Genomic DNA, 16,617 nt, shown 5'->3' with positions numbered 1-16,617 from the left:
GTGTAAATCACAGAACATGAGGAAGGCCTGGAGGAGACTGAAGACTGTGGAGCTGGTCCCTGAGTGTGGGTAGGGGCAGGGCAGCTGAGGGCTGCACAGGTATCCATGACAGCATCAGTCAGAAGAAAATTTTGAAACTCCTGCCTCTATCTCACTGCACGGGCTGAGGCAGCACCTCATACCACAGATGCCAATAACATACGGGTAACAGCAAGACAGCAAGAGAAAGGAGAGAGTGTGGTTGCAAGGAGTGAGCCCACAACCATCTGAAACCACCCGATGGGTGAAAACTGGCTTTCACAACCACCACTATTTTAATGGAATATAAAGAATTCACTAGAAATAGAATAGGAAGTAAAAACTGAATCATTCATAATTACAGTAGAGTTTTTAAATCAAATAAGCATATGTAGTATACCTACATCCACATGGGAATGTATTTGAACAAATAGGAATATAAGACACATCACTTTGACATGTAAAACATGTACACTAATACATGTGAACATGTATTATACATTAGTGTGGTCTACACTGACGCTTTGCACACGTTCTCTTTCTATTGATATATACTCCACAGACATTACGTAGAGATAAAGTAGCTTTTGAATTCTCAATGATGTGGAAAGGTTCAGATCATGCACCAGACTATGAAAAATGAGGTCACTTCATCAAAGCAGGGCTCAGCCCAATTCCTTGTTTACCATCTTCCCTGTAAACATCAGTCTTTAGAAAGAAAGCGTGGGCAGGTCTGCCTCTTGCTGGTGAAGAGACCTGATAGGAGGGCATGGCTGTCCTTGAAGAGGTCATCATAATCTTGGGCTCCTCAGTCTAAGACCAAAGGTCAGTGCTGGAGAGCCTGGACAACAGTGACAGCCTAAACGCGCCCTCCAGTCCCATGGCTGCAACCACAGAACACTCCTGGACATTGAGGGAAGCAGACAGGTGGGCACGACTGCAGTCCAATCTCTGCTAGGAACCCACAGAGTCCAGTGACCCCCAGGAGGACACAGGGAACACACAGAATCACATTCTTCTCCTACAGTCAGACCCTGGGCACATTGCTGGATGTGACCTCCACTGACTCCTTGGTCTATAGAGTCAGATCTAGCTGAGGGCCTTGTTCTGATCCCTTGCTTCAGGAGAGGGTAACAGGGAGACTCAAGCTCAGTTAAGGCATCACACTGATGCACTGTGGGTGTTGTAAGGAATGTCTAAGCCAAAGAAAGGTTCCACAAACAATCCAGGTCTCCCTCCCTTGTCAGCCCTGCACCCTCAGGAAGGATTGTCAAGCAAGACTTCTTTTGACCTAGGAGACCCTGGGAGTTAAAACCATGAGGGGTACAGACTCAGATCCCTAGAGCATGGCAATCCCAGCTCTGTTGGAACCTAGGTAACAACCAGGGAGGAAGGAGAGGACCCAAGAATCATTCTTCTTCACTCAGCCCTGGAAGAGTGCAGGCATGCTGCTAGTTGTGTTATCTGCTGTCGTGTCCTTGTGTGTTCAGCGAGGAGAGAGAGAGGTCTCTTCTGAGTGCCTGGCTTCAAGTGAGGGGAACACAGAGGGCTGGGCTAAGTTACAGGTCATGTTAGGGGGCTCTGGGGAGTAAGGAAGCCCCACCACAGGGAAATGGTTCACACACAAACCAGATTTACTCCTTTTGTCAGCCCTGTTCTGCTGGGAATAATTGTTATGTGATTTTCAATGAAAACCCCTCCCCCAGGTCTACCCAAGGGGACCCTGAGTGTGTCAGTCTGGTTGTGACAGTCACACTGAAAGTGTATGGAGCAGACAGGGGCTGCGATTATTTTTGGTATCAGGTTAAATAACCTCAGTTACTGCAGGCTGATCAAGCCTGCAGTCTCCCAAATGAGTGGACACAAAAGGCATAAATAAATGGAACAATTGAAATGATTTCAGGGCTCCAGGAGGGTCTAAATCTCTTACAGCATTCGATATAATCTGGATTTAGACCAAGGTTTCTCTGGGTAGCCCGTATTTATCAGGTTTTCAAAGAAAGGATGGGGATGCTCAAGAAAATGCAGAATCTGTGCGGGAGCTTGAGAAATATTTTCCAAAGTAGTACATTATGTCAATCAGGAGAACTACCATATCTTTAGGTTGGTATTTACTGTAGGAGTGTGGAGCCTGCAGCTGCAGGCTCCTTGTAGTTAAATAGGGGTTGGAGCTAGATATCCTCAGCTGTGACCTTATCTTGTCCTCTGAGGAGTCATAGCTTCACAGGCCAATACAGGCCTCAGTGGTGACCAGTGACTCTCAGAGGTTTACTTACCATGAGTCCACTGTCCATCCCCATATAGCATGCCTAAGCTTTGGAAAATATGGAAAGTTAGTTGGTTAATATTAAGTCCTGCTGAGAGCCAATTTGTAGTGGTCTCCAATATTTAGGGGTCACGGGCAGAAGCCGTAGGGGAATGAAGAAGCCACTGCCCAAACAGAAGGTTCCCAAACAACTCAGTCATGGCTCTGGGGCTGGCTCTATCCATTTTGGCACAGAATCCTCACGTGAGCACCCACATTTACCTCATAAGTTTTGGGAAAATTTGTGCTCAAGGACCTTGACTTTTTCAGAACCCCAGACTTCAGGTGGGTAAAATGGAGAGGACCTGGGATGAGTTGGGACAAGGAGAGGACTGAAGGAGGACTGAGGAAGCCCTGCGCCAGAGGGAGGGTCCTGGAACATACTAGAAAATCCTCTGGTGCCTGCTCTGCACCTTGACATGCAGAATTCTCAAGAGAGCAACCTCTTTCATCTCTCTGGGACCTGGGCTGAAATTAGAGTCTTGTTTGTGTGTTCCTGCTTCAGATTGGAGCAAGATCTAAGGCCAGGCTTAGTGAGGTCAAGGTGAGGGGCTGTGGGGACCAAGGAAACCCCTCTACAGGTAGAGGAGTCACAAATGATCCAGATCTGCCTCTGTTATCCCAGCTGCACCACACTCAGGGAGATTTGGGAGGAGGAGCCCCTCCCCCTCTTCAGCACAGGGGTCCAGGGAGTCACAGCCTTGTCTTCAGGTCTGTGCTTCTTTGGGGAGATGAGGCAGGACCTGGGCTGAAGACTCATGGTGAGAGGCTGCCCCGTGGGGACTGAGCAAGCACAACCCTGATGGGATCCAGAATAAGTCAGATGTCCCTCTGCTGTCCTCTGTTCCCTAGGGCATGACTCTCAGGTGAGTGCTCCCTTTGCCCCAGGGGGACCAACCTGGAGAGTTAGAGCCTTGTTCTGTGGTTCTGCTTCAAGTAGCAGAAAACACAATCTGGGCTCAGTTGTCAACCTCAGGATCTGTGGGTGGAGGAAGCCCCACAGCAGGTAGAGATGCCTAAATAATCATGCAGCTCTGTCTCCTTACACAGCCCTGCACCACACAGGCCAGAGGGCACTTCTCCCCCAGGTCCATCCACGAGACCTGAATGTGAGAGTCTAGTTCTGAGTGCTCTGCAGTGTGCGGAGCACAGAGGGTCTTCGCTTTTTTAGGGGCTTGGGGAGACTTTGGGGGATTGAAGAAGATGCTGCCCAAACAGGGTTTCCAAACAACTCACAAAGTTTCTACGGGACAAAATTTCTATGGCTCTGTGGTTGTCCCTACATATTTTGGCACAAAATTCACAGGTGATCACCCACTTCCACCTCAGGAAATCTTAGCATCAGACCTTTATCCTGAGCAGTGTGCCTCCTCCCTGCAGCTGAGAGGGCCCCAACTTTGTTAGGTCAAGGGGAGATGCTCAGGGCAGAGTGAGGAAGGCTCTCCCCAGGTAAAGGGTCCCAGGCTAATCCTGCCTTTCTGCTGTCCTCAGCTCTGTAACCCAGCACTAGTAGGTTGTTAGGTTATTCTTCCCTCATCTGCAGCTCTTTTCTGACCAGAGTTCCAGGGTGTCAGAGCCTTGGTCTGAGGGGAGCACACTGAGTCTGGCATGGGACCAGTGTCCAGGATGGAGACCATCCACCTGGGGCTCAGGACAAGGGCAGGTCAGAAACTTGGTGTGACAGGTGGCACTCATGTCAGCTTGGCTCATCCAGGAACTATGGTGAGGACAGAGAGAGAGGAAAGAAGGAACCCACTCACGCCTCTAGAGGAGTCCCTGGGAAGAAATCTAGGCCCAGGGTACCAATGCCAGGTATGGAGCCTAGTGTGTAATCCCTAACTTCCATGGGTGGGGTCTGGAAAGGTGAGAGTCTTGCTCACAGAAGAGAGTGTCTTTTCCCATAGAATAGAGAAATCCCCACAGAAGACCGCTCCTGCTGTGATCCTAGGGAAGCCCCATGCATGGTGAGAGGAGATTCCTGACCTGTGCATGCTGGTCTGAAGGAGCTTAGAGGGCTCAGGGAAAGAATTCAGCATCACCAAAGCAAGGGTACCTGGCTGTGTCCCAGGTCAAATGAAAAAATGAGCAGCATGAGCAGGCCCATGACAGATGGCAACAAATCTAGCAAAGATTCCACCCTGAATTGTGTCCTGTATTCAGACTCTGGAACCTGAGGAAGGAGGACTCATCCTCAGAGTGGTGCAACTCCTTAAGAATTCAAGGGAAGGACCTCCAGACAGGACAATGAAGAGACCTTCTCCTCTAGTCTCCAGCCAGTCATGCTGATAGTTTGGTGCACAGTGGGGATCCAAGCCACTGGAGGAACAGAAGACTCCAATTTATTTCATCCCTCCACAAGGAAACAATCACATTTACCCTCGAGGAATGGGTGAAGGAGCTTGTTATTGGTGGCAACCTCCAAACCTGGCCCAAGGGAGCTGGATGTCCAAAAGAATAACATCTTAATTCCTTGTTAGGAAAACATCTGGGGTCCTATGGAGCCTGACAGAAAGGCTGACCTGGCTTGTAGAACATTAAACCTGAGGTTACCAAAGCTAAATACCAAATGTCAGAGCAGCAGTGAGCACAGATATTTCTGGTTATGTGGCTCAAAGCTACTCACTGACTGCTGCAGACACAGACTGGGGTCTGAGAGAAGCAGACATGTCAGCCTGTGGTGATCCAGGGTGAGCTGGAACAGCACGAGGTCACCAAGAGTGAGGCAGGAAGCGGCATGAATTCGTCAGGTTGACTGCCATCAGTATTCAATGTGTGATCACTAGTGGGGTCATAGGGAAGGTGCTCCACCATCTTCTTTAAGAAATGAGCTGATTTTGACCGAAAGGACTGGACTAGATATTGAGCCAGAGGCCCAGGATCTAGGAATGAATCTTGTTGTTTTAAGTGTCCTTCAGACTCCGAGATATCATAGTTGGTGAAATTTAAAGAATTTAAGGGGTGAACCAATCAAAGGAAGGCTTGGAGAAGAGCCTGAGGAAATGGAATTACAGTCTGCCTTGAAAACACATTGCCTGGTGCCTCTCTTCTTTTATGGAACCTCAGTGCCACACACCCTGATGGATTCCCAAATCGTGACCACTACTTCCAGTTTTCCCTCCCAGCAGCAAATTAGCCACCCAGGTCATTACCAGCCATCTCCCCATGGACAGCCCATACACAGAGTTTGTTCCAGTGTCCCACGACAGACACACAGATTATCTTCCTTCCAGTCCTTGTTGCTCTTAGTCTCCCCTCTGTTCTAAGAAGTGGCAGTACCGGTTCATACTAGTACCCTAGAAGCCCAGGAATACTTCTTTCATTAATGCTTTTTTAAGTCATATTTTATTTACATTTGAAAAATTCGTTCTTCTGGTGTACAATATGGTGTATTTGATAATGAACAGTCACCACTATGACAGCCAAGACACATCACTTCACCAAATAGTGTTTTCATGCTACCTCTTGTAGCCAAACACTGTCCCCACCCGCAAAGTCACATCTGGCAACGCCTGGTTAGTTCTCCATCACTACAATTTTCCCATTTCACGTAGTTCATGGGAATGACAGCATAGAGTATTTTGACTTTCCAGAGGGGCTGCTTTCCCTGGGCATCATGCCTTTCTGATGTAGCCATACTGTTTGTATATCACTAGTGTGTACTTTATATTTTTGAGCAATATTCTTTCAAGAGATGGGTCATAGAATATTTAGTTCTTCCTCAGCTGAGAGATGTTTGGTTTTGCTCTAGATTTGTTTGATGCTTATGAATAATGGTGCTAGAAGTATTCACTTGCAGGTTTCTTTATAAACATGTGTTTTCTTTTCACTTGGGTGAATGTCTTGAATAGGATTTATGGGTTATATGACAAATATATTCATTTGTATTTTTAAAAACCTGCAAAAATATCTTCCAAGTGGCAGTGCCATTTGGCTTTCTCACCACCACTTCATGAGGCTTCCAGGAGGTCTACAAGCTTAGCAGCACCTGTTTTATTAGATTTATCTGTTTCCCTTGTTTATGAATTTTAGTCTTTGAAATATATATAACAGGTATCACACCATTTTGTTTTCCTTTTGATACTGGAGTTTGAATCCAGGGCAAACTCTGCACATACTGCAACGCTGACTATACCACAGTACTTGCAGTTTGGCTTTAAAGTTGCATCTGTAAAACAGCTAATAATATTGGGTATATTTCTGTGTGCTTGTCTCTCTTAGTCTGAAGGTCTTCTGTATCTTTTTTGGCCCACCATATATATTTGGGGAACATCTCTTCCAATGTTTTATCCATTTTTCTAAGCACATTACTTTATCCTATTGTTGAGTTTTGAGACTTTATATAATCTGGATAGAGGTTAGATATGTTATTAGTGAATCCATTCTCCAAGTCTATGGCATGCATTTTCCTTATTTTAAGTTTCTTTTATAATGAAGCTTCTATAATTACATAATACCTAATTCTTCAGAATTTTTTTAATGAACCATGCTTTTCTTGATATTTCTAAACTTTTGTCTATCTTGAAGTCATGCAGATTTTTCGTATGATTTCATCCAGGATTTCACAGTTTTATGTTTTTCATTTAGGTCTTTTACCACTGTGAGCTAATTAGTGCCTATGTTTTGAAATATCCCAGAGCTGAAAATGGAGCTCATTTGTAGAAACTGTGTCCAGCATATGTGTGTTCTTGGGTTCCATCTCCACCACCAAAATAGAAAAATAAAAATGAGAGCAAAAATAAAGAATTTTAATTTTTCTCTCTTGGATTTCTATTTTTGAATTTTGTATATGGATATCCAATTGTCTAAATATCATTTGCTGAAAAAGCTTTATTTCTTCATTAAATGCCATTGAAATTCTGTCAACAATAAATGCTCATATTTGTTTGGGTCTATTTCTAGGCATTTGCTGTTTTCTATTTACCTGTCTGTTTGTCCTTACACCAATAGTACACTCTTTTTTCTTTTGTCATACCTTTATGTGAAATATTATAATGGCAGTGTCAATCTTCCAATTTTGTTCTTCTTTTCCAAACTTTTCTTTGTATTTTATCTCAATTTCCCTTTAAATAGAAGGAAAGATAAGTGTATACTTTTTTTAAAAAAATTTATTTTAAGAATAAAAGATGGAGGGGCTGGGGATTTACCTCAGCTACACAGCGCCTGCCTGGCAAGCGCAATGTCATGAGTTCGATTCCTAGTACCAGAAAAAAACAGAAAAAAAAGAAAAAGAAGGGAAACATTAACAAACAGACATCAATTTCTTTGAATGTCTGTTTGTTAATATGTTTTCCTTCTTTTATTCTTAAAATAAATTTAAAAAATCAGACATCCATTTACAAAATAGCATAAGAACAATACACACAATACAGAGTTACAGACAAAGAGGTAGGAAATTAACAATGGTTGTTGTATTATACATTGATATTTTCAAAGTGGTTTCCTGGGGAAAAAATACAGACATGCAAGATTGATCAATAATTAATCATTAACTATTCCTTTCAGTAAAGAGATAGAAGTCAATAGTACAAATATGTTAGCTATCCTGTGTATACATAAATACATAATTTCCCCTTCTTTCTTTTCTCTGTTCCCTCACCGCACTTGCTCTTTAATTTTGAGAATTTTCTTTTCATTTCATAATGTCCGTCATACCTCCTAATTTTTATTAACTCTTTCAGGTTCTTACACTAGTGAGAAAATACATTGCTCACCCATGAAGGTCTGGTTTAATTAACTTATGAGTAGTGTCTCTAGTTGTGACCATTTACCTATAAAAGCCATGAGTTTTTCTTTCTTTATAGCTGAGTAATACTCCATTGTACAAAAATATCACAATTTTTTTATCGATTCCTCAGTGGATGGACATTTGAGTTGGTTCCACAATTTAGCAATTACAAATTGCGCTGCTATGAACATAGGTGCGCATATATCGCTGTGATATGATGTTTTCAGATCTTCTGGGAAAATACCCAGAAGGGAAATAGCTGCTTTGAATGGGACCTCTAGACCTAGTTTTCTGAGGAATCTCCAAACTGATTTCCACAGTGGTTTCACCACTCTGCATTCCCACCAGCAGTGGAGAAGGGTTCCTATTTTTCCACAACCTGGCCAGCATTTGTTATTGGTTGATTTCTTCACGCTAGCCATTCTCAGTTGGGTGAGATGAAATCTCAGTGTTGTTTTAATTTGCATTTCTCGAATGACTAATTATGTTGAACATTTTCCCATGTATTTATCTGTCATTTGTATTTCTTTATCTGAGAAGAGTGTGGTCATCTCAGAGACCCATTTTTGGATTGAGCCTTTGAATTTGGGGGATGCTAATGTTTTTTAATTCTTTATATGATCTAGATAAAAGACCTTTGTCTGAGGGACAGTCAACTAATATTTTTTCCCATTTTGTGGGTTTTCATTCTACTCTGCTGGCCATTTCTTTAGATTTGCAGAAACTTTTCAGTAGGATGAGATCCCAGTTGTTGATTCCTTGAAGTATTTCACATGCAATTTGGTTTTTGTTCATGAAATCTCTGTCTACCCCTATGTCTGCAAGATGTTTACCTACTTTCTCTTCCAGTAGATTTCGTGTTTCTGTTTTAATATTGAGATCTTTCATCCATTTTGACTTGTGTTTGGTGCATGGTGATAGACTTGGATAAACCTAGATCTAGCAACCTCTGAAAAGTCACACTTATAAGCACATTATGCTTTGGGGGACATCTAGATGCAAACCATAACATATGCCATGTGTGTTCTTTTGTTAGTGGTTTACTTCATTTAGCATAATATAAAAAGCAGTATCATTTACTCTATGGTATCCTTAGGTATAAGTCTATGAATTTACTTGCAGGTTCTTCATGCTGAAAGTTAATCAATGATGTTGATGAAAATGAAAGAAAACCTACATGAAAGCAAAGACAGAGTATAGTTTTGAATTGGAAGACTTAGTATCTTTAAGATATCAATTTGCTAGGTACTGATGTATGGATATAATTCCATCAAAGTCACAGAGGGCTTGCTTTACATATATGTTATGTTTTTTGTGGGTTTTTTCTTGGTCATGGGAATCGAACTCAGGACCTTGTACTTGCCAGGCAGTACTGCTGAGCTATATCCCTGGTATATATGAAAATATATGTAGTGATATCAGTAATTGAACCTTGGGACATTGTACTAAGCTATACGCATGTACTAAGTATACCCATATACTGTGCTGCTGAGCTATATCCCCGGTATATATGAAAATACATATAGTGATATCAGTAATTGAACCTTGGGATGTTGTACTAAGTTATACCCATAAGTTGTTTTTTTCAATTCTTAATTTTTGGACAGGCTCTGTTTAAATTGATTTGCTTTCCATCCTGGGCTGAAAATTGCAATCTTCCTGCCTCAGCATCCAAGATTTCTGGGTTTACCGGCATGTGCTCAAAAGCCAGGTACACAGCAACATATCTAGACAGTGATTCTTTGCTAATAGAAATTGTTTTATTTTTGTCTTTCCAGTATGTGTTTATTTCATTACTTTATTTTGCATTATTTTGCATTAATGCACTTGGTAACCTTTGGAGTGTAAAATTGAATAAGAATGGTGAAAGCAGCTATCGCTCCTTGTTGTCAAATTAGAATAAAAATGGTTCATCCTTCACTTTAAGTATTGTACTATTGTTAGGATTTTTATTAAGATTTTTGTTAGGACTTTTATGGTCTTTATGAGGTTGTTAGAGTTATTCCTTATTCTTGGTGTGCATAGATTTCTAAAAATCTTAAATAATTATTGGCCTTTAATGATTTTCTTAGAACAATTTATGATTGTGGATTTTTTTTTTTTTTTTTGGTTTTTTTCTCCGGTACCAGGAACTGAACTCACGACCTTGCGCTTGCCAGGCAGGCGCTTTTGCCTCTGAGCTAAATCCCCAGCCCCGATTTTTCTTATTTATCATATAATACTGCCTAATTTTTTCATTGCTGAGCCTGCTTTTCCATTTAATGATAAATACACTTGTTCATGATGAATTATCCTTTTTAATCTTGATATTTGTGTAAGAATTCCACAATGTATATTCACTACTGATAGTGGTTTGTAGCTTATTGTATTGCCTTTGTGCATTCTTGGTAATCAAATTAATTTTGACCTCTTGAAATGAATTTAGAAGTACTTTCACTTCTCTTTTCTAAATAGTTCATGTGATGGAATGAGTATGTCTTCACCTTAAAATACTTAAGCTAGGTGTTGTGGCACACACCTGTAATCCCTGTACTTGGGAGGTTAAGACGGAAGGATCAACACGAGTTCAAGGCCAGCCTGGGCTACATGGTGAGCTCAAGGCAGGGTTCAACTAAAAGTGAGACCCTGTCTAAAAAAAGTGGTTAAAATTTTCACTATGAAACTATGTATGCTTGGAGATTTCCATTATGGGGTATTATTAATTATGACTTGCATTTCTATAATAAAAATAAGATCTTTAAATTCTTTCTTTCTAAATTATTCTTTTCAGCCTTTTTCTTCCAGAGAATTGATCGACTTTGTCAAAGCTATCAGTGTAACAGGCAAGAAGGTGTCCATGTTAATCCCTAATAGCTTCTTTAATGTATAAAGTACCTGTAGTGATATCAATTGTTACTGAAATGGGAAATTGAATGTTCTTTCTGCACCTGGCTAATCTGGTGAGATGCTTACAGGTATCATTGACATTTATGAAGAAAGAGCTTTATTCTTTTACTGATATTCCCTAACAACTTTCTGTATTGAACCTCAGTGTTTTATGTTATTATCATCTGTATTTCTTTCCATTGACATTCTGCTTGCTTTATATATGCTTTGTCTGATTCTAGTTTCATAAAGTAGAAGCTGGTGTGACTAATGTGAGATATTCCTGAAGTAAACATTATATATTAGAAAATGTCCCCCAAACAATGAGGCCAAACTTTGCCCCTGCTTGCCCTTGGTTGCCAACTGTTGCAGAGTAAACTTAATCCTTATTGGGTAGGTAACCTCCACAGGTCATTGAGTCATTTGTGGCATTTTCACCTCTCAGTTGAGTGATAAATTTTAGTCCTTTTGAGGGCCTTGAGTTGATTTCAACATAAATCAGGATGCAGGAATCACCACTGTGAGGAAGCTGGCCTAGAAGTGATTAATTTCTCTGCATTGATTGTGGTGTGATCCAGTTATCCACATACCTCACCCCCTCTAAGTTCTGGCAATCTACACCCTGATGCTACTGCTCTGTTCCTGATCCCTACAAACACATGCAAAAACACAAGGCATTTTCCCTGCTGATTGATGAGACAATGTTGAGAAGGAAACTAATTTTCAGGACTCAGGGCTTACCCAGTCATTATACTTTGTGTTGAAGGAGACATGTTTTACTCTTAGTTTTTCTCAATATTTACTATTGCGTATTTGCCGGGAATGGTTATTAAAAATATTTAATAGCAACACTCCTCCTTTGGTTTAGTTAAATAAGAAATTAATACAATGATACGATAGCTCTTGGAGGAACCCAGTTATTAATACTTGATGGAGTCATTTTAGACTCCTATGAATAAAGAAACCAAAAGCCTCATCATACAGCTAAAGTGAAATTTGTCTGATGACAAGGCAGAAGTTTTACCATGAAGATACTTAGGGAGGTCTGGTTATGTTCTTTTTGAATCTGTGCTGAAAAGTGTCCCTCTATTTCCTCAATATCCCTACTAGGTGCTGGTTTTCTGTCCATCTTTGTAGTGTCTGCACCTCACAGTGGTCTACACCAGGCATCTTGGTCTCTCTTTCCAAACCCTTCTCCAGAGCACCAAAGGACCACAACTCATGCTTTGTTGGGTTAGTGAGCCCCACCACCCCATTTATATCTGGGGTTCAGGAACTTAGACATCACAGCATCATCTGGACAGATCCGTGGGGATAAGGTTCTGATGAGGTGGCCCAGATGGTCTGGTTGGAGAAACGGGGAATTTTCTAAAGACCCCAAAAAAGCCTTGCACACTGACTTGATATTCCCTTCACGTCTGTCAAGCTCGGCTATGGTTAATAACTCGAAAGGGGGAGGGTGTTTTCCCCATACTTTCCAGACAAACATCACATTCACCAGTACATTCTGTTCTCCCTTCCGCCATTACCTAGTTTTTGTTTTGGTATCTGATAACCCTCTACACTAAGCTGGCCTCAACTAATTGTATGTAGAATTTTAGATGGGCCCTCTCCTACAAATTCTTCTATGCACCTCAGAGTTAATTCTCTTAGTGGCTACTTCCGGGGAATGCTTCTGTCCCACTTCCTCTTTGCTGTGATCACTTAGAATCCACTAGTTTTGTGTGCTTCTGTTTGAAATCACTGGCTTAACCCTCTTAGGATTTCAGTGAAAAAACATGTTCTAATATGTATCCTAATCTTGTTTACTATCTAACGGACCTGCTTGTCATAGCAGGTGTAATACTTAGGCTTGGGTTTCACCAGTATAGGGGACATGAGTCAGGAAGTCATGTGCTAAAAATATGTAGGATGTTTGCACGTAAGAAACATTTTGATGACTCTCCACACCATTTTCCATAGTGGCGATTGCAATAGGGAATGCAAGATGATGAATTCACAGAGCCAGATTCAGTTCAGTACAGTTGTTTAATATCTGTTCAAAGGGAAACTTATTTGTACAGGCCCACACATTGGAAAGGAAAAAGTAAAGTTATCTACACAAAAGAAGAAAGTGTCTGCATAAAACTCTATTAATTATGAAAATGTTCCTAGAACTAATAATTGAGTTTAGATATGTTACTGGATACAAGATCAGAATATTGCATTTTGTACTTATAATGAATAAGTACAAATTGAAATTCAACTCTATGATTTACAATAAGACTAGAAAGTACAAATTGAGAGGGATAAATTTAACCAAAGTTGTAAAAGTCACTACATTTAGAAATATTTTGAAAAGATGAGATAATATAAATAAAAATAAATGGAGATAGAAACTTGCTCATTTACTAGACTTTTAATTATTTCAAGAAAGTAAATTCTTCCAAATACTTTAATCCGGGGCTGGGGATTTAGCTCACCTGCAAAAGCGCCTGCCTGGCAAGCGCAAGGTCGTGAGTTCGGTTCCTGGTACCAGAGAAAAACCAAAACAAACAAACAAAAAAAACAAATACTTTAATCCCTTCAATGAGATTCAAATAAAATTTTGAGTCCAGCATTCATTTAAATATTCAAATGGCTCAAAGAAAACTTCTAAACATAGAACAATGTTTGAACATTTACTCTACTTCCAGAATTCTGAACAACAAAAAATAAGACAGTGAAGTAGCTGTAGAAAACGGGAATGAAGTGCAGGAATAGATCCAAATGTATCTCCACATACAACTGATTTTGGTAAAGATGCCAATAAAGGTGAAAGGAAAGAAAGGAGAGGCTTTAAAATAAATAGTTCTGAAACAATCGGATGTTCTCATGGGAAGAGTAAACATCATTCTATATCACGCATCCATCTATTAATACATATGTGGATATTTCTTTGCTAGATTTCTCACCAGTGGAACAAAATACCTGACAACTGCAAGCGAAGGGAGGAAGGGTCTATTTTGGCTCAGTTTACCTACGAGAAGCAAAGAGTGAAGTGAGAAAATACACCTTCGCATGTCTCTCCAAGTGACCCCCTCCTTTTACCAGGTCTCTCCTCTAGAGACTTTGGGGAGATATTTTAGATGTGAATCGTAACAATTTATCTCTCCAGGGAGACAGAGAAACCGTAGCCACAACATTTTAAGAATTATATCATGTGATGTTGTCATCTCCCACATTTGAGCTCTGTGAGCAGCTCACAGAGTACACTTTATTTTCCTAAACTCTGTTACCTTACGTGTGATTAATGTGTATAAAATATGCACAGTAATGGTGGAGTTCAGTGTGATATTTCGGCACATGGATACAGTGCACACTCATCCAACTGAGACTTGCTGTATCCATTCTCCCCTACTCCCTACCCAACCTCTGGTAGTCACTGGTATACATTCAGATGGACTGTTTTAAAGCTTCCTCATGTGAGAAAGAACTTGCTGTACTTGGCCATTTTTGGTTGGCTTATTTCATTCAACATACTAAACACTAGTCCCAACAACTAAATTTTAATGAAAGTTAAAACATTTAAAATTTGTTTAACACAAGATGAAACCTAGAAGCATCAAAAAGAAACTTAAGAAGAAATTATTAACTTTCATAGACACAAGTATAAAACCACACACACAGATCCAGATAAAAGGGTTCTGATATAAGTACAGCATTGTGTCATATCCACTGACAGGAAAAAGAATGAACTAAAAATCTCAGTTTTCCTTAAATTCCTTAAAACTCAGGGCCTGACCAGAAGAGCACAAAACGACAAATAACTTAAGCTAATGCCTTTTGCTTTCTGAATTAACTTTAGAAAATTATGGAAAGTGAGGGAGTAAAATCGAGCAAATACACAAAGCTCACTAAATGTATACATCAAAACTTGAACAATCCATGGGGGAGACTGCAGATTGTTGACGTAGGACTTGTGTGTGGATGGGGCAGGGAAGTTGGGTGTCTGCAGTGAGGCCTGCATAGGTGGCCCATGACAGCATGAGTTTAAAGAAAGCCTTTAAACTCCTATATAGAGGAGTTTTTAAATTCCTGAGGCAAAACCTCATACCAGAGATGCCAGTGGCCCAGGGAAAACGTGAAGATATCAGGAAAATGGAGATAGTATGAACAACTATGGAAGTAGTCAAAACCCACCACAGTGGGTGAAAGATGGCTGTCAAAACAACTACCATTATCGCCACATTAAAAAAAAAAGTAGAATTTCAAAAGAAAATAGAGAAAAGAAGCATGCATGGTAACAATAGTTATTCTATGGTCAAATAAGAGTGTCCTTCCTTGTGCCCCAGGGAACCCCGGGAGTCAGAGTCCGCCTGTGAGGTGAACATTCTCAGGTCCATGGAGGACAGGGGTCTAGGCTGTGCCAAGAAGCAAAGTGAAGACCTCTAGAAAGGACAAGGGTGACTTGAGGACTGCAGTTACTCCCCTCCTGTCACACCTCAGGCACAGCAATGGATGCTATATCTATTGACTGCCACCTCTTGGAGTCAGGAGATGTCCTTGTTCTGAGGTGCTACTTCAGATGGGGGGAGTGGAGAGGAGCCCAGCTCGTGTACAGGTGCAGGCCAGAGCAGAATGGGGAGTGTGGAAACCTCATCCCAGAGAGAGCGTCACCAAACAATCCAGATGTGCTGTTCTGTCATTCCTGCCCTGCCGGGAAGGATTTCCACGTGAGACCATGGTGCCACTCTGGGGAGCTTGAGAGTCTGGTCCTGGGTCTGAGGGGAGCAGATTAAGGGCCATAGAGCATGGGGGTCCAGGCTTTGCCAGTACTCAAGGTGAGGATCCCTAGGGAGGGCAGGGGATGAGGAACCTTTCCTTCAACTCTGGTTGTGAGACCCCAGGCGTGTTGCTGGATGTGGGGTCCACTGACTGAACCATTCGTTTACTGCAACAGGAGGGCCTGTTGTGATTTTCAGGCTTCAGGTGAGAGGAGCACAGTGGCCTAGCCTCAGTTAGGTTTCCTTCTGATGGGCTTCGGTGGGAGGAGATGAACTCGCCCAGAGAAAAGGTATCCAAACTATCCAAATCTTCCTCCCTTGTTGACCCTGGACCACATAGGGGCAAGTTTGTTAGAATGAGCTTCAGCTTCAGGGTCTTTGTAAGATAGCCCCTTGGACAGGCGGGAACAGAATCAGGTCCATAGCGGAATGGGATACTGACTGGGCAAACAACCAATGTGTGGATCCCTAGGGAGGTGGGAGGGGCCTGGAGAATTCCTGTCTGCTCTTGTTGTGAGCCCTGGGAGACCCTCATATGTTCTCAGATTCTCTCACTGCTACTTCTGCGGTCAGGGAGACGTGAAGTCCTGCTCTGAGCTGTGCGAACTCAGGTGAGAGAGCAGACAGGGCCGGGTTCCATTAGGGGTCACGCTGAGGGGCTGTGGGGAAGTGAGGAAGCCCCACCCGAGACAGGGACCTGGAACTATCTAGATTTACCTGTGCTGTCAGCCCTGCACTTTGGGGGGGGGATTCTCACGAAGGGGTCTGATTTTGGCTCAGCACAGCAGGATTGCTAAGTCAGAGCCTTGTTCTGAGGTTTGGGCTTCAGGGAGGAGGAGTGGAAAAGGCCTGGGCTCAGTTAAGTCCAGGTAAAGGGAGTGGGAACACTGAGAGAGTTCGAGCCCAGACAGAGGGTCCGACAAACTTCTAGAAAGCCTCTGTTATCTGTCTGTGCTGCT

Source organism: Chinchilla lanigera, unplaced genomic scaffold, assembly GCF_000276665.1.
Source record: "Chinchilla lanigera isolate Chin_1 unplaced genomic scaffold, ChiLan1.0 scaffold00097, whole genome shotgun sequence".
Classification (NCBI taxonomy): Eukaryota; Metazoa; Chordata; class Mammalia; order Rodentia; family Chinchillidae; genus Chinchilla; species Chinchilla lanigera.
Note: the sequence above shows the minus strand (reverse complement) of the source record.